The 25843-nt window shown below is 38.4% G+C and overlaps 1 long non-coding RNA gene across 1 annotated transcript; it reads left to right on the top strand.

The window, feature by feature from the left end:
* Nucleotides 1–549: 549 nt before the first annotated feature.
* Nucleotides 550–6758, top strand: LOC144371486 (uncharacterized). Its single transcript, XR_013431461.1, has 2 exons — nt 550–958; nt 3956–6758. It is a non-coding gene; the product is annotated as an uncharacterized LOC144371486 (long non-coding RNA).
* Nucleotides 6759–25843: the final 19085 nt, after the last annotated feature.

The following is a 25843-nucleotide window of genomic DNA, read 5'->3' as shown; positions in this document are numbered from 1 at the left end:
TGTGTTCTTGCAAGAGTGGATTTAAGATAATACATAAAATGTAATCAAAGTACAGCAAAGCTCATTGGCCCAGAAATCACTATCAAGAAATGGGGAGAAAAAGAGTGAAGCTTCTCGGACATCTCTAGGCCTCACACCCCTTTGATCCTGAAGTTTATGGGAGATGCTATGGGTGATTCCAGAATTCTGCCCATGGACAAATTCCTACTCTTAACTAGAAGTAGGATTACATTGTATTTGTAGGTTCCTACTCCGCATGGTCTTGTCCAGAGACACCAAAGCAAAACCCGAGTGTGTGTGTGTGTGTGTGTGTGTGTGTGTGTGTGTGTGTGTGAATTTTACTATAATAAAAATTTTATTATGGCAGCTGTTATGAAGACAAACAACAACAAGTGTTGGTGAGGATTTGGGGAAAATGGTACACTCATACACTGCTGGTGAGACTGCAAATTGGTGCAGCCAATATGGAAAGCACTATGGAGATTCCTTGGAAATCTGAGAATGGAACCACCATTTTACCCAGATGTGGTGAGCCGTTCCTGCGGACTGTGGTCGCCATTACATGATGGCGCTGGCTCCGTTGTGGTCTGTGAAGGACAACTCCATATCAGAGAGAGTTGGCATGTTCCCAGCTCCTTATCAGAGAAAGTTGGCGTGTCATTTTCTAGCACCCTGTGAGAAGGGTACACGTGGCAGCTTTGCATTGGGGTTCGAGGTGCTTTATTAAGGCTGGGAGGGGCATCCAATTATTATTCCGGGTAGTAGAAGTAGAGTAGAAGAATCATTAAAAGAATATCAGGGGCCTGAATAAACTGCTGAAAGAAGATTCCTGAGTCGCGTCTTCCTTGCGGGCAAGGGGGTCGTGACAAGTGGTGCCGAGACCCGGGAGAAAAGAAACAAAGAAACACCCAGGAACCAGAACTTTCAGCAGTCAGGGAGGCGCGCCGGTAAGTCCCAGGTAAGGTGGGACCCGCTGTTAAAAAGCGGAGGCTCCTCTATACATAAAGAGGGAGCATTAAAAGGTACCTGCTCCTCTGTAAAAAGAGAGAGCGTTACATCTCATAACAATTGCACTCTGTATTTTCGTTTTTGTTTTCTGTGAATGTTCGTTTTGTTTTGTGTACTTTCACTTTCGATTTCTGTGTTTTCTTGTGTTGCGTCATGGGTGCCGTGACTTCAAGTCCACTTCTTCTGGCCTTAGACGGCCTTTTACGATCCAAGGGACTGGAGGTGAAACGCAGTACCTTAGAGAAATTTTTACAGAGGGTGGATACAGCTGCACCGTGGTTTGCATTTTCAGGCAGCCTCACTACACCCAGCTGGGATAAATTAGGCAAAGACCTTGACTTTGCTCATGAGCAGGGCATGCTAGAGGGCGGGGTGATACCCCTCTGGAAGATGGTCCGTAGTTGTCTTACGGATGGCAGATGCCAAGAAGCGCTTGTTAAAGGGCAAGAGGTTTTAGAACAATTGCATGAGGAAAAATCAGAAACAACAGAGAGTGAAGTGTCTCAGGAAGAGGGGAGTGTGCGGGGCGTGGAGAACGGGAGGAGACTGTATCCAGATCTCAGTGTGCTGCGCACGCCCCCATGCAAAAGTGGGTCAGAGGCAGAAAACGCTGAGGAGGAGGAGATAAGAACGCTGTCCCGGCAGTTAGGGAGTTTAGGTACAGGGAACAGAGATAAACAAGGGCTCAAGAACGGGCGGCCTCCCGATCCGCCTCCGTATGGCGGGGGTGTTTCAGGCTGCCGCTGCTTTCTTCTGTTCCTCAGGGCTGGCATATCATTGCTATTGACATTAAAGACTGTTTCTTTTCTATTCCTTTGCATCCTAAAGACTCACAGCGTTTTGCCTTCACCCTTCCCTCGTGTAATCACGAGGAACCAGATCAAAGGTTTGAGTGGGTTGTTTTACCACAGGAAATGTCTAACAGTCCTACGATTTGCCAGATGTATGTAGGAAAGACACTCGCACCTCTCAGACAACAATATCCTTCCATTAAGATTATTCATTATATGGATGATGTATTATTGGCAGCCAAATTAGAACAGTCAGTTTATGAGGCCTATAAAGACTTGGTGAAGTTGTTAGCTCAGTATGGATTACATATTGCACCTGAAAAGGTTCAAACAGGGGATTCTATTCAGTATTTGGGAGCGACGATTGGATATGACATATTAAAACCACAAAAAGTTACTATAAGAACTCAAGATCTCCAAACTCTAAATGATTTTCAAAAACTGTTGGGAGTTTTAATTGGATAAGAGGTTATTTACATATTCCTAATATCGTGCTCCAACCTTTGTATGCTATTCTTAAGGGTGATCCAGATCTTACTTCCCCTCGTACCCTCACTAAAGAGGCCAGAGCGGCCCTTATAAAAGTAAAAAAAACTATACAACATGCTACTCTATACAGGCTCCAGAGTGATAAACCTTTCCAGTTATGTGTGCTTGCCACTATGCGGCAGCCTACTGGAGTACTGTGGCAAGATGGGCCTTTACTATGGATCCACCCACATGTATCCCCAAAAAAATCTTTAAAATACTATCCTGATGCTGTTACAGCGTTAGCACTTAGAGAAATTCAACAGAACATTCAATTTTTTGGACAAGCACCTTCTTCTCTTATCATACCCTATTCTAAAGTTCAACTTAATGTTTTGTGTGCTACTCTAGACAACTGGGCTATTCTATGTTGTTCGTTTCAAGGGGATATTGATAATCATTACCCTTCTCATCCATTACTCCATTTTGTTAAAGAACATCCTATCATTTTCCCTAAAGTAACTTCACCCACTCCAATTCCGGGGGCTGTTAATATTTTTACTGATGGCTCTAAGTCTAGAATGGGAGCTTATGTGATTAATGACTCTCCCCCTGTCCAGCATCAATTTACTCCTGGAAATCCACAATGGGTAGAACTACACATTGTCATTAAAGTTTTTAAACAGTGTTCTTGTCCTTTCAATCTCATTTCGGACTCCATCTATGTGGTGCAGGCGCTCAAAATTCTGGAGGCTGTAGGAGCTATTAGTGACACCCATACTGTGTCTGCTTACTTTAATCAGCTTCAACAGCTTATCCGTAGCCGTACTGCCCCTTTTTATCCACTGCACATTCGGGCTCACACCTCTCTTCCTGGCCCGTTATCACAGGGTAATGCCTGTGCTGACTCGGCAACTAAAAGCCAGTTGGTATGCTTGGCCTCCTCCTTAAAAAAAACTAAATTGTTTCATCACAACTTTCATGTCAATGCTATAACGCTGCGCAGACGTTTTTCCATCTCCAGAACAGATGCTCGTCAGATAGTATTACAATGTCCCCATTGTGTCACATTTCTTCATCCTCCTACTTATGGTGTAAACCCACGAGGATTGAAGCCATTGGTCGTCTGACAAATGGACGTCACTCACGTGCCTGACTTTGGTAACCTCAAATATGTACATGTTTCTATTGACACATACTCTGAAATTATTCATGCTTCTGCTTTATCGGAAAAAAAGACACGTAATGTTATTACTCATTACTTAGAGACATGGGCAACATGGGGTGCACCTGCATCCCTTAAGACTGATAATGGACCTGCTTATACTGGCAGACAGTTTACATCTTTTTGTTCTACTATGGGAGTACGACTTGCTCATGGGTTGCCTTACAATCCTCAAGGACAAGACATTGTTAAACGTGCCCACCGCACCTTAAAAGAAACCTTAAAAAAACAAAAAGGGGGAATAGGAGTTGACCACACTCCTAAAGAACGCCTGTCCTTAGCTCTTTTTACCATTAATTTTTTGAATTTGGATATTCATGGCCGCTCTGCGGCCGATAGACATGTGTCCCCTCAGCCCTCTGTGACTGGCTATGTTAAGTGGAAGGATGTTCTTACGGGCCAATGGAACGGCCCTGACCCCGTGCTGACATGGGCACGAGGATCTGTATGTGTTTTTCCCCAGGATCGCACGGAGCCGCTGTGGATCCCTGAACGCCTGACAAGAAGAGTCTCGAGATCTACTAACCAGCAGCAGGAGGTGCCACAACAGCCCCACGATGAGGAGCTTCATTCTGATGAGTGCTCTGGCTCTGATGCTGGTGCCAACGGTACAGATGGCACCAATGCAGTGGTGGGCAGTGGCACGGGCATGGCCAATGCCAATGCCAGTTCATAGTAATTCTAGTGTCCTCCCCACTCTTTTTTCTACCTCATGTGAGATGTCTGCTCCTTGTACCTCTCCTAGAGGGGACATGGAAAATATTTTTAATCAGTCTCAAGTTAATCTCACAGGAGTTTTTTGTTTCAGTCTTGGGAACACTAATTGTATTAGCCTTAAGACCAAAAATTTGACTAACTGGGAGGACCCATTGCGGTCCAGTCGAGTCTCAGGGAGTATTCTTAGTGCTGTATTGAGCCAAGTAGTTTCAGGGAAGCAATCAGGCTCAGGGACCCCCGCAACTAGCTCTGTTTTAAACATAACTACTTTAGCTATTATCTCCGAGATATTAATCCCAATGCCTCCTTCTTCTAATAGTACTTGCTATGCCACTCATTTCAAGGCCTCTCCTTACTGTACCCCTAATTTTGGTTTTCCCCCGACATTTACGCCTTGTCAGGATCATTCTTGGGAGAAACATCAAGTTGCTAAAGGTTTCTCCTTTTCCCCCCCTCTAAAGAGATATGTTTATAACTTTAACAACAATGCCAACTCCTCTACAGGAACAGGTTGGTCCTGGTTTCAATGGCTCATTTCCAATGAGAAGGGGGCTTCAGCCGATATTTCCACATTGGCTCAATTACTAGGAGCCAAAAGTTGGCTGGCTAATGTTTCTGACACTACTCAGGAGAGTGAACGAGGTAATAGGCTTACATCTGTTTCGTTCAACTCTCTGTTACATTACGCCACATTGCCTCCTGCAATGGTCTGTATCCAATCCCCGTTCCTGTTCCTTTTAGCTAATCACACCTCGTCGGGGATGCTGGATTGTTCTCATACTACCTGTTTCTTATCTGAGTGTTGGAATGGTTCTTGGACTGTAGCAGTAATTATGAAAATTCCAACTTTTGTCCCAATCCCAGTCACTGCGGATCCAGATAAATTTCCTATTGTAGAGCTACTTAGAGTCCGCAGAGATTTTGGAATCACGGCAGCTATAGTGACAGCCGTGGCGGCATCTGCTGCTGCAGCAGTTACGGCCGGAGTAGCCATGGCCAGTCAAGTACAAACTGCTGCCACTATTAATCAAGTTGTTCAACAAACGTCCACTATACTTGAATCGCAAAATGCGATTAATCAACATATTTTGTCAGGGATCTTAGCTACCAACCAAAGAATAGATTTTCTTCAAGCTCAGGTAGAAAAATTGGCTGACCTAGTACTTTTAGGCTGCATTGACCAACGTGCACATTTATGTATAACCTCTGTCAGATTTAATGATTCCAGAAATGCTTCCCGCATCCTTGGTGGATATCTGGCCGGAAATTGGTCCATGAAAGCGGAAGACATGATCCAGTCTCAACTAACCCAGATAGCTGTCTTGAATAGTACCCGTGTCGATCCCGTGACTCTGGGTCAATTCACCAATTGGATATCTTCTGCCTTTTCCTTTTTTAAAGAGTGGGTGGGAGTAGGCATTTTTGGTGCACTGTGTTGTTTTGGTATGTTCCACTGTTTGTGGTTTCTCTGTCGCCTTAAGGCTCGTAGTGCTCAAGATAAGGCTATGATCGTACAAGCTCTTGCTGCTTTAGAAACTGGCAACTCGCCACAGGTCTGGCTTGCGCATCTTAAGCAGTAAATCTTTGACATGGTCATTGCACCCCAAGTTATTATAACATTGCACTGGGATTGACATGTCTTTCCTCGTTATTCTCTTAGTGTCAGAAAGCCCTTGCACTCTGCCGGTCTTGCTACCATTGCACACAGATGGGTTTCTACACTAGTGCCTTTGACATGGTCGTTACACCCCAAGTTATTATAACATTGCACTGGGTACGACATGTCCTTCTTTTGTCTTTCTCTTAGTGCTGGAAAGCCCTTGCACTCTGCGGGTCTTGTTGCCATTGCACACAGAAGGGTTTCCACACTGGTCTTTATCTATCACTTTAAAGTCCGTGCCTTTCTTTCAGGGTGCTGCCAACTTGTTTGTAGTTGTACCTCTGCATGGCCACAGTTCAACCTCAGCTATTCCCTCTTACTCACCATCGTCACGATACAGGATGCGAGGCAAGGCACTGCACTTGAGTGATCCATTGAGAAGAGGGACCTCAAGGGGAGCATGTCCTATTGCATGCGGGTTTGACGTGTCTCCGCCCCGCCCCACGAAAAAAGGCGTCGGCTGATATGGTGTCAGGTCTGGGGAAGGCGCCCCCTGGGGCTGGCCCATACTATGCAGCCACTTTTGCACAGTGGGATAGGACCTCTACTCTCGCCTGTATTGTCTTAGTGAAACAAAAAGGGGGAGCTGTGGTGAGCCGTTCCTGCGGACTGTGGTCGCCATTACATGATGGCGCTGGCTCCGTTGTGGTCTGTGAAGGACAACTCCATATCAGAGAGAGTTGGCATGTTCCCAGCTCCTTATCAGAGAAAGTTGGCGTGTCATTTTCTAGCACCCTGTGAGAAGGGTACACGTGGCAGCTTTGCATTGGGGTTCGAGGTGCTTTATTAAGGCTGGGAGGGGCATCCAATTATTATTCCGGGTAGTAGAAGTAGAGTAGAAGAATCATTAAAAGAATATCAGGGGCCTGAATAAACTGCTGAAAGAAGATTCCTGAGTCGCGTCTTCCTTGCGGGCAAGGGGGTCGTGACACCCAGATATCCTGTGGAGCCAAACTAGATGCCCTTCAGTGGATGAATGGTTAAAAAAATATGTCTTATATCCACACAATGGAATTTTATTCAGCAATAAAAGAATAAAATCATGTGTGTGGGGGGAGATTATGGTGTTGTTTTCTTGGTTTCTGACTTTTAGGGAATAGAGTTTTTCTGAGATTCTCACCAGTATCTTTGCCTTTGTCAAAGGGGTATTGCAACTTACTTGTGTTTTTTACTATCTAACTTTTGTGGTTTTCCAATATGAGGTATGAGGTAGTAGTGGATTTTAAGTGGATATTTTTAATGTAGGAGTTCACTAATTACTATTAGAAGCATCAGATGAGCTAAGAACAGTAATAAAATTCAATATCATCAGTTATTTATGTGCATAAGAAAATAAGTAGCAAACATAAAATTAAAGACGGTTCTAATGACCATAATATCAAAAGAAAAATACTTGGGAACTTTTCAAGAAATGTGAACACTTGAACATTTAACATGGCTTGTTTTTAGAAAATATAACATTATCCCTAAGCCACCTTCTTTTTTGTGGGGACCTAAACTCATAGAAAAATGATAGGAATTAAAAACTTTTCCCTGTAATCCTGAAGACAGGAGTTAGGTATGGTCTACCAGTGAGCTCTATCATCATTCCATTTTTATTTTTCTTTTGAGATATGGTCTTGCCAAGTTAGTGAGGCTAGACTCAAAGTTGTGACCCTCAAGGCTCGACTTCCAGAGCAGTTCGGGTTACATGCATGTGCCATCACAACCCTGGTAGGGATGCGTCTTTTTGGTTTTCTTTAGTTGTAGTGGACTCAGTAACATTTTATATATTTATTTTTATATGATGCTGAGGATTGAACCCAGTGCCTCACTTGTGCTAGGCAGGTGCTCTAACCATGAGCCCCAGACCCAGAGATTAAATTCTTAACTTTCATATTACAGGTCGGCTCAGGATAATATCTAGGTTTGCAAACGTGAATAATGTCCCCACTTTGTTAGAAGGCAGAGGCCACAATGAGAGAAAATGTCTATCCTTATCCTTGGAAGAGGAACATCAACTGTGGATTCACCTGCAACTTAGCATTTGAGGATTTCCCAGATATTCAAAATATAAGTGAAAGAGACACGAGGCCAAGGCTCTGAGGAAGGGCACAAGGTATTTCAAATTGTGAGGCATCAGACTGAGAAATACAATGCTAAGGTAGCTGGGTATGGAGAATAGGGTCCCTCACATTTAACTGTAGAATCCCAGAAGATATATAAGAAAACAAACCATTTACTGGGTACATTTTAAAAAGATGATCATGGGTAGGACTTGGTCAGAAGTCATCATTATCACACCCTACCCATACACCCACACACATTACTTCCCTTTTACCTCTTCTCCACTTCAGCAGTCAACATCCACTCTTCAAGGTGCATCCTTGCATGAAGAGAAAGGACTGAGCCACAGTACCCTGGGGATCACAATGGGCACATCTTTGCCTAGCTTATGGCAGAAACTAGCAAAGGAATGGCAGAGTTCAGGAATATCTCTGTCTCTTTTCTCTCACAAACAAATAACTAGAGATTTCAATTATAAATTGATGGATGAAGTAAACTTGGAAGTATTGGGCCAAATATTTGCAACAATAAAAATATAAATGTTCAGCAGCCTAATGTGTTATTTCTTTTTTTATCTTTGTTTTTGTTTTTAATGCTGTGGATTGAGCCCAGGGGCACTTAACCTCTCAGCAACATTCCTGATATTTTTTTGTAATTTACTTAGAGACAGGGTTTCACTGAATTGCTTAGTCCTTTCCTAAGTTGTTGAGGCTGGCTTTGTATCAGCCTCAGAGACACTGGGATTACAGTCATGCACCACCACACCTGGCTAAGGTTTTATTTCATTTTTTGCACAAGAGCAGTTTTTCATGAAATATAACCTACTGAATGCTCTCAAAATATTTCACTTTGTGAAAAATTCAAAGAGATAGCTTATTAACTTTAATAAGCTAAGTTAATACAAACAAAGAATATGTTTTTCTTATGCCTTGGCTTCTTTTCACTTGATAAAATTAGGTTAGGGCATAGTTTTCTAGTTTCTTTATTCTCTTTTATTTAGGGGGAGGTATACTAGGGATAGGTCCCAGTATCACTCAACCACAAAGCCACTTCCCCAGTTATGTTTTTTTTTTAAGAAACAGAGTCTCACTGAGTTGTATAGTTCCCTATTAATTTTCTGAGTCTTTTTTTGAACTCGTAGATTTCCTGCCTCAGCCTCCCAAGCTATTGGGATTGCAGGTATGTGCCCCCACTCCCAGTTTTTTCATTCTTTTTTAGTTGTTGCTTTCTTTTGTTACATAAATTCAAGTTGAATAACAGTATGTTTAACAATACAGACATAGAGAAAAGCCAGTGTTGTAGGTAAGCAATTAAAAATATCCACAAGAAAGTACATTATATATTCACCATGGTGTATTACTCAGCCATCAATACAAACTCCTTCTAATGGTCAGGAAAATAGATGGAATTGGATGATGTCATGCTAAGTGAAGACATACACAATAGTGTCACATCTCATACGTTAACTAATATAATATCATGTGCAAGTACAATAATGGTTAGTATGGCTGAGAAGTGTGTGGGGGCATCAAGGGCAGAAGAGGGTGTTTGGATATTATGAATACATGTATCTGCACATATATAAACATCACACTGAATCCCATTAGTATGTGCAATTGCTATGTGATGATAAAACCCATCATCTCTCATAATTATCCATTTTGCACTAAGAATAGAATCCTGCTGTCTTTTGTAATTTCTAGTATATGATGAAATATTATTGATGATGCTCCCTGATAACAACCCCGCTCTCCCTACATATCCATTCTATTTTCTGCCAGGCTCTGAACATAGAGTATACAATGTATTTCTGCATCTGAATCATCTCACTTAGCCTAAAGTCCTTCAGCTTGTCTGTGTTATTGGAGAATATTATTTTCTTTCTGGGGTTTCAACCCAGGGTTGCCTTACCAGTGACAGAGATCCACCATCATTTTCTTTTTCAGTTTTAAGACAGAATGTCACCAAACTACTAAGGCTGGCCTTCACATTTTGGCAACACTGCCATATACATCATCCTTATTTTACAGTTGAGTAATAAGTGAGGTGTATAGGAACATTTCTTTTGTCATGCTAGGAACTCGATAGGTTGAGGGAGGAGAATCATGATCTTGGAGCCAGCCTCGCATCTTGGTGACACCCACTGCACCTTAAAAGACCTTGTCTCAAAATAATGGTAGAAAAACTGAAAAGGTTATATATGTATGTTGATACATTTTTGTGTAAACACAATGATAAATCTCTCTTTCTCTATTATCTGTAATATACCATAGGTTCTTCTTCCTGAGTTACTCTTTGGAAATTTAGGTTGTGGATACTATGGTGGTTAACTTGGGGGGGTAGATATTCCTAAAGATGGATTTTATTTCCTTCAATTGTTGAAGTGGTTAATGTCAGCTGTCCATTTGAGTGGATTGAGATACCCAGAGAATTGGTGTGGAAGATCTCTGCAAGTGTCTGTGAGTGTGCTTCCAGAAGGCTGAGTCAGAAATCATGTGGAATACCTGTAGTGAACATATATATTGGTGTTCAATAGGTTTTATTTGGAAAAAAGCAAGAGAAACAGTCACTCACTTATGCTCCAAGCTTCTTGAAGTCCCCTTTGGGGACTTGCATTATTGGCTCTACCTGGGTCTTCTTAAAAAATTTTATTTGTTTAAATTAGTTATCCATGACAGTAGAATGCATTTATATACTTTGATATATTATACATAGATGGGATATAATTTCTCATTTTTCTGAGTATACATATTGTAGAATCACATGGGTCATACAGTCACATACATACATACATAAAGCAATCATGTCTGTTTCATTCTCTTTCTTATTTCCACATCCCCTGCCTTCCCCTCCTTTCATTTTCCTCTACTTAATTTAAGTTAATAATAATCTTTTCCTTTTGCATTACAATTCTTAATACACATATATACCACAATTTTTTTATCTTTTTAATGTAATGTTATGTTGACACCCAATTCAAGTCTTCATACATGTACTTTGGATTATGTTGTCCATTACATTCTACCATCCTTGCTAATCCCCGTTCCCCTCCCTTTTTATTCCACCCCTCTGCCCTATCTAGAATTCATCTATTCCTCCTACGCTCCCCCTGCATACTCCTCTATGAGTCAGACCCCTTATGTCAGGGAAATATTCGACATTTGTTTTAAGTTTTTAGAGGGGGGCATTGGCTAACTTTACTTATCATTATCTTCTTCAACTCCATATATTTACATGCAAATGCCACCATTTTATTCTTTTATTGCTGAGTAAAATTCCATTGTGTATATATGCCACTTTTTTTGTCTATTCATCCACTGAAGAACATCTATGTTGGCTCCATAGTTTCGCTATTGTGAGTTATGGTGCCATAAACATTGATCTGGCTGTGTCCCTGTAGTATGATGTTTTTAAACCTTTATGCTTAGACTGAGGAGAGAGATAGGTGGGTCAAATGGAGGTTCCAGTCCCATATTTCCAAGGAATCTCCATACTACTTTCCAAATGGGCTGCATCATTTTGCAGTCCCACCAGCAGTGTATAAGTGTACCCTTTCCCCACATCCTCACCAACACTTATTGTTGTTTGTCCTCATAATAGCTGCCATTCTGACTGGAGTGAGATGATATCTTAGAGTAGTTTTATTTGCATTTCTTTGATTCCTAGAAATGAAGAGCATTTTTTCATATATTTATTGATTGTATATCCTATCCTGACAAGTATCTGTTCAGGACTTTAGCCCACTTTGATCAGGTTATTTGTTTTCTCATCTACCAAGATAATTTAAGTCCTCTGTTTTGGACCACAGCTGCTTCATTTTTTTTCCTCATATTGTGAAGCTTCCAGCTTCTTGGACTGAGCTGTTACCAGTTTCCCAGTGTTGCCATTTTTTAGGAAAATATTTGGTGACTATTACTCCCATGATTATGTGAGTAACTATAATAAGCTCCCTTCTGTATACACATGTATATTTTTTGTGTATTCTACTTTTCTGAAGAATCCTAAAAACACAGGCATATTCTCAATGTCTGGGTCATATGGCATCTCTAGTTTTAATTTTTGGACAAACCCTCTTGTAGTATTTTTAATGTCTATTCAAATTCATATTCCTGGCAAGGATGTCCAAATGTTTCCTTTTCTGCATATCCTCTGCAATATGTTTTACCTACCAACATTTTGGGGATTGAGCCCACAAGCGTGTGGTTATATCTCATTGTGATATAACCTGAAAGCATAAAAATTCTGGAAGAAAATGAGAAATCTTTTTTTCCATTTGTGTTGGCAATGGTTTTAAATAGAATATGCAGAGACTGTTCAAGGAAAAACAGCTGAGACTATATAAAGCTAAAAATGCTTCTATACAGCAAACGAATCAATCAATGAAATGTAAAGTAGACTGGGTTAAAGAAAACCGATTCTAGCCTCATGTCTTAAAAAGCTCAACATCCAAAATATAAGAAACTTACACAACTCACCAAAATTAAATATAAAGCCCTCATAACCTAATTTAAATATGGTAAAATATTTAGATTCTGCCCTAAATTTAAACAAGTGTGTAAAGACATATGAAAGTTACTCAAGATCACGTATTAGGCTACATAAAATGATAATTTAGCTTTTCTGCTTTATTTGTCTCACAGAATTATGTTGCACACTCTCCATCTTTCACGGAGCATCTTGAGATCAATTAGCAAAATGCCAGGTTCTCATTTTCCCACATTATGCTTCCTTATTATTCCATCTTAATTGCCAAAAAAATCTCAAGCTGAAAAACAACAAAATATAGATAAATTGCTAGATAATCATCAACTTTGAATATTACTTCAGAAATCAATAGAATACATTAGTAGACCCAGATGTGAAGAAAAGTAAAATAGACCTACAAATCAACATTTAACTATACAGCTGCTCAAAAAATACATGCAGTTATGCTGATATAGGAGCACATGCCACTAGTCTTGACTACCTTGAGGCCACAGAAGGAAAAAGATTTAGGCTAAGGAATTTGAGACCAAAATGGCAGAAACCTAGCTCTAAAATTGACCCACCAAAAAACCAAACAGTAATCACATTTTTAAAAAGAATTCTTCACGGGTGATTTCTATGAAACATGTAATTAGGATCAGTAACAATAATTCATAATCATGTCTAAATGTAGAAGAAGAAAATTGACTAATTCTTTCCATAAGGCGAGAAATACCAGCTAACACATCATAAGAATAGAAATTGCAGACCATCTTTTTATAGATGTTGATGCAGATATTCAAAACTCCTAGCAAACTGAGAACAACAACAAAAAGAATGGTTGGACTTCATGACCAAAAGGGACATTGTCATATGGGAAGTTTCCAAAAACCATTTTGATAGAGCAAAGCTTTTGGCAAATCACTTACCAAATTACTGTAAAAACTTATGGCCAATTAAAAGACCAGAGGAAAATTCTTTTTCAATCCACTTAAAGGCAGCTATAAACTTTTTTTATACTTAATGGTGTGAACTGAAGTGTTTATCAATTTATTTTTAGGAAAAAAGTATGCTTTTCTAACTTCTAAATATTGTTTGAGAATATTAAATGATATTTTATACATCAAAAATCAAATAGCATATGCAGATGATACTATTATTTCTATAAAGTTTCTAAGCAATATCCATGAACTAATTAAACATAAGAATTACTTGAATAATGCCATGGGTTAAATGGTCAACATTAAATCATTTAAATTATATACAGTAGCAATGAGCAGTGTTAAAATCGAGGCACAATCCATTCACAAATATAGGGAAAACAATCTAAATGAAAGTATTAACAAAAGAATTGTTCACTGCAAAGTAAAAAATTAAGGTGAAAGTAAAATGCAAAAAAATGATCATGAAAACAAAATGGGAAACCTGTTAACATTCAATGATTAAAATTTTGATTTGGGGTTGTAAGTGTTGATAGGCTTCCTCCAGATTAGCGCATGGGGTGGGGCCAGGCTTCCTCCTATAGTCTGGCCTGGTGCAGTGCCGGGCTTCCTCCTCTTATCTGATATGTATTCTATATATATGAGTTAAGTTATTAATTGAGTTATTGAGCTCTATAGTTTCTTTATTCAACTTTTGTTTGGAAGATCTATCCAGTGGTGAGAGAGGTGTGTTAAAGTCACCCCAGATTACGTTGTGGTCAATTTGACTCTTGAACTTGAGAAGAGTTTTTTTGAACATAGGTGTGCCATTTTTGGGGGAATATACATTTATGATTGTTATGTCTTGTTGGTGTATGGTTCCCTTGAGCTGTATGAGATGTTCTTCTTTATCTATTTTGATTAAATTTGGCTTGAAGTCTACTTTATTTAATATAAGTATGGATATTCCTGCTTGCTTTCAAGGTTCATGTGAGTGGTATGTTTTTTTCCCAATCTTTCACCTTCAATGTGTCTTTTCCTGAGTTTTCTGGAGGCAGAATATTGTTGGATTTTTTTTAATTTAGGCTTCTAGCCTATGTCTTTTGATTGGTGTGTTAAGCCACTAACATTTAAGGTTACTATTGAGACATAGTTTGTATTTCTAGCCATCCTTGTTTATTTTTGCTACTTGACTTGAAGTGTTAATTATTGTTTAATTTTTAATTGGTATCTACATATACAACCCAGCATTTAAATTGAACATGTGTAGTGATCAAATCAGTGCATTTTCTACCTTCTAAAATATCATTTTGGTGTTTGAAACCTGTGAACTCTTTTTAGAATGTCTACAGTCTAATAATTACTTGTACGATTCAAACTATGTGCTGTAAAACCTGAGTTACTTTTCCCTCTTTACTGCTTTTTAGCACTCCTTGCCATCTGTCTCTTAAAACAAATATGAAAACCTTTTCTCGTTTATGGTTCTTTGTGATCAACTTTTTCAGCTTCAACATGTGAGTGCAAACACAGAATTTGTGAAATATGAAAAATCACTAGAAAAAGACAGTCTCCCATGGTAAATCCAGAAAAAAATATAAATTTTAAAATTGTAAACTATAATCCCAGTGCCTTGGGAGGCTAAGACAGGAGGATGGTGATTTCAAATCCAGCAACAGCAAGAACCTGAGCAACTTGGTGAGATGCTGTCTCTAAATAAAATACAAAATAGGAGTGGGGATGTGGCTCAATGGTTGAGTGCCCATGAGTTTAATCCCTGGTAACCCCCCCCAAAAATATTTTAGGGTTTACATTTAATCACTAGGCCTTAGTTGTTTTTTGGTGAGATCTATATATAAATGGCATATGCCAATTTTTATGAATTTATTTTACGTTAGTCAAATATTATATAAATATTTTGATAGTATAAGATTAAATTGATCTATGTTAGCATGTAAAGGAATAACTTAAAAATTGTTTTTGGTGAGGCTGAATGCCTGCAATCCCATTGGCTCAGGAGTCAGAGGATTACAAGGCCAAAGCTCAGAAACTAGGCAAGATTTTCTCCCAATATAAAAAAAAAATGGCTGGTGAGATAGTTTAATGACTAAATGCCCTGGGTTCAATCTGGGGTACAAAGGAAAAGAGGAGGGTTTAAAATTGCCTTATCTCAACAACAAAAAGACATGTGAAATTTAAAACCAAAAACTGCATTCTATCACTTTTCTGTGACACACAGAACCTGCTTTAATTCATTTTAAACATTTGAATCTTACACAATCTAAGTTTTCTAACACTCAATAAATGACATGTTTTAATCATGTGGGTCTCAAGGCCATTGGATGAATTTAAGGTTAGTGTAACTGAGGAATCTGAAGTCATACAAACTGGAGTGTGCAGGTGCCATGAATTTGCAGTAATAGTCAAGAACTCATGGATGGGTTGTTCATTGCCTTGAAACTGTTGGAAAATTGTTTTCTGATGGTAAATTTCTGTATCAGTATTGGGAAAAACTTAGACCCTTTCCTGATATCATGCCTCAAAAAAAGAGATACAATTTCATGCAATAATGAGGAGAACTAATCTTCATACAGGTAGTGGCTAGGAGTAAGCACAGTCTGGTCATTCTGCTAGCTCCAGTTTTGAACCACAATCATTACTAAATGATGTGCATCAAGTATGATTAAAATTGTGTAAATGTACCATGGTAGTGTTGTGAAGAAATATCTATAGTAATGTCGATGCTGAGCTATGTACCTTTCTAGCTGTACATATTATGCCTGGCAAAACATAGTCCAGGAGATCATGAGACATAACACAAGCTGTCTGACATCAGGGAGGTAATCTGAGAAATACCCCTAAAACAAGGGTCTACAGAGTGATGCTTTGAGCTTGGTCCAGGGATGCACTATTGTACTGGGCACTCATGTCCTTTATGCACTGGAGAAATCAAGCTGCCCCCTAGAGTGGGCATTCTGTGTGGAAGGATATGTAAACCACAGGGAATCAAACACAGATTACTGAAATAGGTTACATTAGAGAAATTCACATATGGTAAGAAGAAAGAAAGGCCAAGGGAGGAGATGAGAAAAAACAGATCACACATGAAAGAGAAATTTTCAAAAAAAAATCAGAAGTTTTGTTTGTTAGAGCTGGTAGTAAAGACTCCCTCTAGTATCTGCATCCAGGAAGGAGTCATGTTAGATATGGTGCTCTCACTTAAGTCAGGGGTGGCTGTATGACACATGCAACATCATCTGTGTTCCAACGATCTAGTGAGGACTGCTCAGGCAGTGGATATGAGCTGGTGGTCAGGACAGAAGTAGAGAGAATTATAGGAGAAGTATACCCTGCTGCAAGTTAGGGTTATTTGGATCCTCTGGGTGGGCACATTTCATGGTGAAAGTGAGAGGAAGAAGCATCTCTTCTCCCATATGCAGTGTGAGCCCCATGATGTTCATATGGGGTGAGAAAATAGGATCTGTCACCCCTAACAACACATGTGCAGACTTACAGCTTGGGGTTGTCCTCATCCCCCAGCTCAGCTTTACCACTACTTCCAACCCTCTCCATGTCCTCTGGGTGTTCACTAACAGACAAAAGGGAGATGGAGAATTGAGACTGGTCTTGCTTCAAGCAAGTGGGCTTCTGACTGATGTCAGCCTAGGCAAATACGTTTTACATGTGGCTCTTTGTGTGCTGGGAATCTATGAAGAGCACTAGGGAAAAATGACTGACACTGCGGAGAGGGCAACACCATCACCCAGCACCTCTGCTGCAAAACACACTCTCCAGTAACATGATGAGCAAACCCTGGGCAAGACTTGACTGAATGAGTGGCAGCTCTATGTGAGAAGTAGATATGAGAACCATGGCTTCCTTTTATAAAGTGTCAGAGTTTTAAAATACAGCTCAGGATTCACACTTACATCTATAATATTTATATTACTATCATTTTAAATTTCTCCTAAGAAAAGCAACTAGAAGAGAAATTGCTCTTTAAAGTCAAGAAAGAAGAAGCCCCAGAGGTGCTGCTTTGTGGGCACAAGTGCTTGGAGTACTGCATACAGGGCATAGGTTAAGGGTGTCTGAGTGGCAGGCCATCCCCTATGCTAGGCCTTTGAGTGGCAAACTGCTTATCCCGTTGGCACAGCTCTGGTCATGAGGCCACCTGTTGCAGTCCCACTTGTTGATTGTTCACTGCAAGGACAGTTAGCAGACATTACATTGGTGGCTGTCTATATTTTGCTTAGGCACTGCCTGAGAACATATACATGGTAACTGCACAATAAAATCAGGCCTGCTTCCTAATTGGTCACTGGAGGACTTGATTAGAGACTACACAGCCACACTCTCCTCTACTCTGTTCTGTGGACATCCTCAGGGATGAGAGAGCCCAAGCACTTCTCTGCGGACCCCAAACTCTCATTACTGGGAAATCCACACGATCCTGCAGGAGAGTCTATTTTCCCTGACTGATATTGCGATGGAAGAGTCAAGTTCTGCTTTCAGCTTTCCTGATTTATCTTGTTCTGTGTGTCTTGGGTTCACAATTATCTGTGCATGCTAATGACATAAAAAATTGAATTTTGGAAAAAAATCTGAAATTGACCAGGGCAGGATGGGTTTCAAGTGTCCTGAATGTTCCTCTAAGCAAAAACGAATTTACACATTTTCATTATATATTTCAAAATGTTTTTAGTGATTAAAACAGAATGGACTAATACATAAAAATATTCTTCCAAATTCTTGTGAATTATATTCATAAGCCTATAATTTGGAACCATGGACTGAAAATTACCAACATATTTATTTGATTTTTCTAAAATATTTAAAATACTTTCTTCTGATCTTGGTCTCTTGTTTGACATTTACCAACTGAAAGTTCTTAACCATGTGAGATTCCATTCTATAAAATAAGGTTTTGAACATAGAACCTAATTTTTCTTAAAGATTTCAAAATGTACAACTACTCAAACTATAATTGTACTAAGAGATATGAAAATGACCAAAGCAAGATTATCAATAGAAATATTAAAACTTATTAATTCCCTGGCAATAAGTATACAAATTAGTAGTGTTTAAAATCTCTATATGACATATTCTATGTAAGTTATGTCCCATGAAGTTATTAAATTGAAAAATAAAGAAAAACTGACATTCCCTAAAAAAAAAATTGACTCATTTTAGCAGGATCTCAAGGAAGCAAACATCTTTAGAAGACAATATCCTCATTACACCATACAGAACATGGTCCTCTGGGATCCAACAGTTCTAATACGCCCAAAGGACCATGTTCGGTATGGTGCAATGAGGATATTGTCTTCTATGTTTGCTTCTTTCAGAAGCAAATAAGCTACTGGAAAAGCTCACTAGTAGATTGAGGTCCCTCCTCCAATGCCTTTTTTAGAATCCACACTAACTTTGCTTCTGAGGACACAGAGGTACTTTGTCACCTGAGTAAGCTGAGCAGAGCACAAATATTTGTAAGTTTTATAGAAAAAATGTGCTTAAGTTTTGTCTCTGCAGATTTGTAATTTTAATGTCTGTAGAAAGGCAAGAAGTTTCCACTGGAGAACACAGAACTGTGGCTGCCCCAGTGGGACATGTAATCTCTCTTAATTTCATTGTCTTCTGTAATGGATAACAGCAATCCAAGAAATCTTGGCTTCAAACTCTTAGAGTTTCCTGGAAACATCTGGAAAGGGATCTTGATTGAGATCATTTTCTCATGTTAATAAGGAAACTTAAATTACTCTAATTCTGGTCCTAAAATCAAATTAGTCCAAACCTGTCCCACAACCTATAATGCCTCTACTTTGATGTGAGGGACTCCTGGCACCCCCATAATTTCCCTGAAGCCCTGAAGTGATTGATGGGCCCCTTTTTTCTAATTTGCACATGGAGCACACCTTCTTGGGGGTAGTGATGGTTTGGCACGTCATCCTTTCCAAAGTGACAGTCCTGTGGCTCAAGCTCTAAGAGAAATATTAAAATTAAGAAAAGAAGAGGAAGACCTATAGGTCACATGTTGTAGAAATCACAGGCAGATGGAATCTAGTCAGAGCCAAGGCAGAGTCCGAGCTGGAGTCCACTCTAAACCTACATGATCAACTCCACCTTCTCTGAGAGAAAACCATGTAAAAAGCAGGCTCAGTATCCTGGGTACTGTATACAAATATACATAAAAGCATTAAAGCGCTGTATTAAAAAGAATCCCCATTATTTGGAGTCAAAAGAAAGGACAGTTATTTCAATCAGACCCACTTATGTTTCAGTTGTAGAAATCAGACGATAGTTTTTGAACACTTCCATTATCATCATGTGAAGGGTTAGTACAAGCATGATAATGAATGAGACATTTGTTTTCTAGAGGTAGTTGCAAAATTGGACTAAATGGAAATATATAAAATTAAAACTCATATCCACAGACAGAAATTCCACATGGATGGGATGAGGGAGGTTGGAAAACTAAAGAAGAAAGTCACAATAATTGCCAAAGCATGAGACCTCCAAGGTCACATGAGAGGGAAACATAGAACAGGAAAAGAGTGCAAGTCATTGAACAAGTATTTCAGCATGTAAACAGTTAGAAAGACACATCAAGGGTGGAGGAAAAGTATCCCATCATGAATCCCCCATCCTGGACCAGCCACATGAAAGTTTTGTGCCTTTGGTGAATTGGGCTCTGCCTTAATCCCTGGCATAGCCCATTAATCACCAACGTGCCACCTGGAATACTGTCCCTCATACACACTCACTTTCTTGGAGGCTTCTGAATGAGCCATGGCAGAGAGTTGGCAAGTACTCTCAACTTTGTGGAGCCAAGAAGGCCTCTTTGGAGGGGTGGAGAATTGCATACCACACCTTTGTTGTAATGTGGACATGCTGTGTAATTGTTGAGTCCAATCTCATTGTAGCCATGATTTTTCATAGAGAGGAAAATAATTTCATCGATAATTGTGAGGATTAGGACAAAACATACTGAACAAGTGGGTTCCAACCAGTTAAAGAAGGCTCTCTGGGAAGCTGGGCATGGTGGTATTTGCCTGTAATCTCAGCAGCTTGGAAGGTTGAGGAAGGAGGGTCATGAGTTCAGACCCACCCTCAGTGAAAAAAACTTACTAAGCCGATCAGTGAGATCCTATCTCTACATAAAATAGGAATAGGGATGTGGCTCAGGGGTTGAGTGCCCCTGAGTTAAATCTTCGTCATCCTACCCCTCCAAAAGAAAATGTCTGGGGAGTGAGTCTCAGGCTTTGGATTTATAAGCGCTTTCATAGAGGTTCTAAAGTGTAGAACTAGTATAGAATAAGTGTTATGGGGCAAGCTCTGGGTTGGATGTGCATGCATTTGAATCCAGGCTTTTATATATATTTATATATATTATAGATTTGATGTGTTTCTACTGATGGAATATTTCCTACACAGGGCATGTATTTGCTTTAGTTAAAGTCTGAAATAGTAGATATATATTTTAAATAATCTGCAGCTACATATTAAAAAATAATAGTCATCAGAAAATCATGTATGTGAATTAGATCATTTCATGATTCTTTAGAACATGTAGATCTATAAGGCAAGATAGTGAGAGAAACAATAAAACTGAAACATTAATGAACTTGGGATACCATTTAAAAATCTAAAGTGAATGTTGGTTCACAATCTGACTTCCATAACAAGTCCTTTACAGCACAAATATTAAAAATCAAGAATAAATAAATGAGATAGATTCAAACTAAAATGCTGCTTCTCAGAAAAAGAAACAATAATTGAAGAAAGAAACTACAGATTTTATACAAATCATTAGCACACGTAATTAAAAAAGAAGCACTAATGTCTAGGGTATATAAAGAACTCAAAATTAACACAAACAACAACAACAAAAACCAATTAACAAATGGACTCAGTAACTGAACAGACAACTTCACAGAAGAAATATAAGCCATTAACAAATATATAAAAAAAACATTCCACCTATCTAGCAATTAGAAAAATGTAAATCAAAATTACTTTAAGATTTTATCTCACTTCAGTCAGAATGGAATCATTAATAATACAGGCAACAATAAATTTTGGTGAGGTTGTGAGGGAAAAGGAACACTCACGCATTGCTCATGAGTTTGACTCCAAATTGGTGCAACCACCATGGAAAGCTGTATGGAGATGCCTTAAAAAAACAGAATGGAAACATCATTTGACCCAGTTATCCCTCTTTTTGGACTATACCCAAAGGACTTAAAAACAGCATACTATAAGGGAAACGGCTGCACCAATGTTTATAGCAGCACAATTCAAAATAGATAAACCATGGAACCAACTTATGTTTCCTTCAACAGATGAATGGATAAATAAAATGTGATATATTTTATATATATAAAATTTCCCCCACCAATGAAATATTACTTAGCTTTAAAGATGAATGAAACTATGCCATTTGGTAGTAAAAGAATAGAGTTGAAGAATATCATGCTAAGTGAAATAAGCCGCCTCCAACACACACAAACACAAAGGCCAAATGTTCTCTCCAATAAGTGTATGCTAATTCACAATGGGGGTGGGGAAGAATAGTTGTTTTGATTAAGTAGAGAGGAGTGCAGGGAAGGGAGGGTTAAGTAGAGAGGAGTGCAGGGAAGGGAGGGAATATGGGGATAGAAATGATAGTAGAATGAAACAGACTTTACATGTAATACATAATATATAGAGATGCTAAAGTACTCAAAAAGGGAGGGGGAGAGAATAGAAATTCAGTGGATTAGACAAAGTTGGATTGAAGTGAAGAAAAGGGAAATAAGAATACAAATGACAGTAGAATGAATCAGACACAACTTTTCAATGTTTATATATAAATACACCACCAGGGAAGGTCCACACCATGTACACTTCAAGAATGTTATGATAACTAAAATGAGTTTTACTCCATGTATAATATGTCAAAATTTGCTCTACTATCATGTATACCTAAAAAGAGTAATAAATTTTAGAAATGACAAGGGATAATTTGTATACTGAGAAGGTTTGTGAGTAAAAAACTCTTCAATGAATGGTAATGTCATTAAGGTTAAATAAAAGTATAAAAGAGTACCTTGAGCCCATACAAAACAACAATGGTAAATAGGGTTACCCAAGTCAGTCTGCCCAACTATCAATTACCCCAAATTTTTTTGTTTACACCTTTTTTCTATTTGTTTTACAAAGCATCATAAGAACAATACTAACAAGTTGAGCAGAGAGGAAACATTACATAGCAGTGTTAAGAATACTATTAATAGTGCTGTGTGCACTCAAAGCATTCTCAATTTTCTCCCCCATGAAATAAAAAATCATGCAGTTGAAAGATACACTACTTACTGATTAGATAACACATACATGTGTTTGTTACATTCAGTATGTGGGCAGCTGCTCAACTTCGCAGGTCAGGTCCAATAGATAAGGAAGACATTCTCTTCACACAAGACAGTGTTTCCTTGAGTAATACTATGAAAGCAAGAGAGAAAGCAAAAGGGAAAAACATAGGCAACTGTATTGTCTGACTAGGAAAACCCAACCTCTGAACATATGTACTGGGGAGTCCCAAAGAGCTTTTCAGGGTCCTGACTGGGAAGGGCTGGGCAGAGCATCCTCTCCACAGGTGAGAGTCTGAAGTCTTGTTCTAACTTGTATTGAAAGTGAGGCCGAATAAATACAAGTTAGAACAAAGAAAACTTCATTCTAACATCTTGCATGACCTGGTGATTCCCTGAAGAACACCAAGTTCTCCCAAGAACAGGTCAGATCCTAGAGGATGGAGTGATAGCATTGAGATGACTAAATAAATTGGGATTCCAATGAGTGAGCCACCCAGGCAGATGCATTGAGAAATCAGCATTCTTTATCTCTTTCATCAAAAACTGCAGACATCATTCAATCAAGAAAAGGGAAGATCTTTAGTATTTTTCTTAGACCTCTAGGACTGAATCTTCCCTCTTGGCCTTATAAATAGTTTAAACTCTCATATGTTAAATGAAGTCAGTTTTCTGCATAAAATAATGTGGATATAAGCATGAAACCTAGATATTTCCCCTTTGGAATAAAGAATGTTGTGAATATTATTCTCCTAGAACTTATCATTATATTTCAATATTTATTTTCCCAAATAAAGTTAAATGAAATGTTGGTAGGTGGTGTTTTGTTGACACAAAAGGCTCACATATGAAGAGAATATTGTATTTTTACTTTTTGAACAGGACTTGTAGATGAGAGTATAGAGTTTTATTTCAATCAAAATTGTGTTTCTCTCTCTGTGGTGTCATGGACTCTTGGAGCTATAAGATCTGAAGAGGGACAGGATTAGTTTATAGTATATTATAATTACTGGGTTGCAGAGGGTTCTGGGAGACCATGACACATGCTATCTATCGTATAATCCAATAAGTATAAAAAACATTATATTGTAAATTATTAAGTAGAACCAAAGGGTCTACAAAATGAAAATATATAATGAAATAAAAAAATATGGCGGCATAAATGCTCCTATAGTATGTCTTTTTCTTTTTACAGTCATCATTTTACATGTTTCTAGTTACACTTTTTTACTGGGTATGCAAAACTAAAGAAGTGGTCCCAAATCGTGATGTTTTTCTTATACTAGAGGCGAGTATAGTCACCTCAGTGATAAAAGTCATAGAATTAATTAGGAACTGCATAATTTCTTCAGTCCAAGAGTCATGATGGGCCTATGGATTATGTGGATTCCCCAGGAAACATTAAGACTATTTCCCCCTTCAGCAACCCTACTTTATTGCCTGAATATACACGTTGGCTCCTAGTCTCTTGGGTCTTTCTTTTCTCCTTGATTGGAAGCTTGTAAAACTCTCCGGAGTTGTAGATCCCTTAGGGAGTACTGCTACTCTATAAGATGAAATGTTAAACTCATAATTCAAAGTAGAGATATCTGGGCATTATTTTAGTATCCCTAGGTCCTTCCTATAACTGTCTTAATTTTCCCATAATTACAAACGAGAGAGTATATAATTTATATAAATAATATTATCCAAATAATACTTGATTAAACATATTAAATAATTAATGGTGATGTTATAGCATTATTTACCCAATTGAATGTTTTACTATTGCATCGATCCATTAGCAAAGTGAATAGTAGGAGATGTGTGACCTAATAACATCATTAAATGCATAACAAGTTTAACATTAAGAAATTCAAACTTTATTTAGAAACAAATTACATCTGTAATGAAATATAAGTAAAAACGCTCTGTAACACTTGCATGGTGGACCATGTTTTGACCCTAGGGATTTGAGAAACTTTTCAAGTTCAAAGTCAGGCTCCATAACTTAGTGAGGACCTATTCAACTTAGCAAACCCTATCTCTAAATAAAATAGAAAAAAATCTGAGGATGTAGTTTACTGATTAAGTGTCCCTAACTTTAAGGGGCTCTGAAAATTTTAAATTTTAAATTTCATATAAATCTTAAGAGACTTCTGAAATAATCAACTCTGAGTATTATTTCTCCAGTTGTGAAGAATGAGACTCTTTAGTAATTGTTGATTTATACTAAAATTATATCTTTTTAGGGATGCACAATTCTATACTTGTATTTTTTTATTTCTACAATATCAGCTCAAGATATTAAGAAAATTTTCAGCAAATGTCAAAAGCAATTACCCATTTTCTACATTTAAATGATTTTTTCTCTCCTAGGTCCCAAATACTTCAAGGGATGGGCTATAGATATGAAACTTACTATCATCTTTATATTTGTCAAGGTGTTTTTGTAAATATTTTGCTGTTATCTAAGGTACACACTTTGGACAGATGCTACTCCACATTTGCTACAGATATGAGGTTAGTAATTTAAAAATGTCAGAAATTTAAATACAGTCTTGGACACATTCTTTGGGTTTTTATATCCTATAAATCCTCCAGTGTTTCAAAAATGATGGATCAATGGCCAAAAGCTTTGCAAAAAATTTTCCGTACATTCTCTCACTCGTATGAATTGTGAGGTGCTGCGTAGGGTGTGAACAACTATTGGAGACTCTGTCATCTATTTTACATTTATATGATTTCTGTGCTATCATATCTCTGGTGTGAAATAGTGTTGAACTACTGTGAAACACTGATGCAATGTTTTCATTGTAAAACTTCTCTCCAGTATAAAATCTATAATGTTTAGTAAGATGTGATCTTCAATATTAAAAGCTTTGCCACTCTTCACATTTATAGGACTTCTCTCTAGTGTGGGTTATCTGGTGTCGAGTAAGTGATGATTGTTGAATAAAATCTTTGCCACATTCTCTACATTTGTAGGGCTTCTCTCCAGTATGAATCCTAAAGTGACAATTAAGCTGTGAGATGGTATTAAAAGCTTTGCCACATTCTTTACATCTGTAGGGCTTCTCTCCAGTGTGAATTCGCTGGTGCTGAGTAACTGATGATTTTTGACTGAAACTTTTGCCACACACTGTACATTTGTAGGGCTTCTCTCCAGTGTGGATTCTCAGGTGCCGAATAAGTACTATTTTTTGATTAAAACTTTTGCCACA

This window comes from Ictidomys tridecemlineatus, chromosome 16 (genome assembly GCF_052094955.1).
Source record: "Ictidomys tridecemlineatus isolate mIctTri1 chromosome 16, mIctTri1.hap1, whole genome shotgun sequence".
Lineage (NCBI taxonomy): Eukaryota > Metazoa > Chordata > Mammalia > Rodentia > Sciuridae > Ictidomys > Ictidomys tridecemlineatus.
The sequence above is the reverse complement of the archived record's forward strand: the minus strand, read 5'-3'. Positions and strand labels throughout refer to the sequence as shown.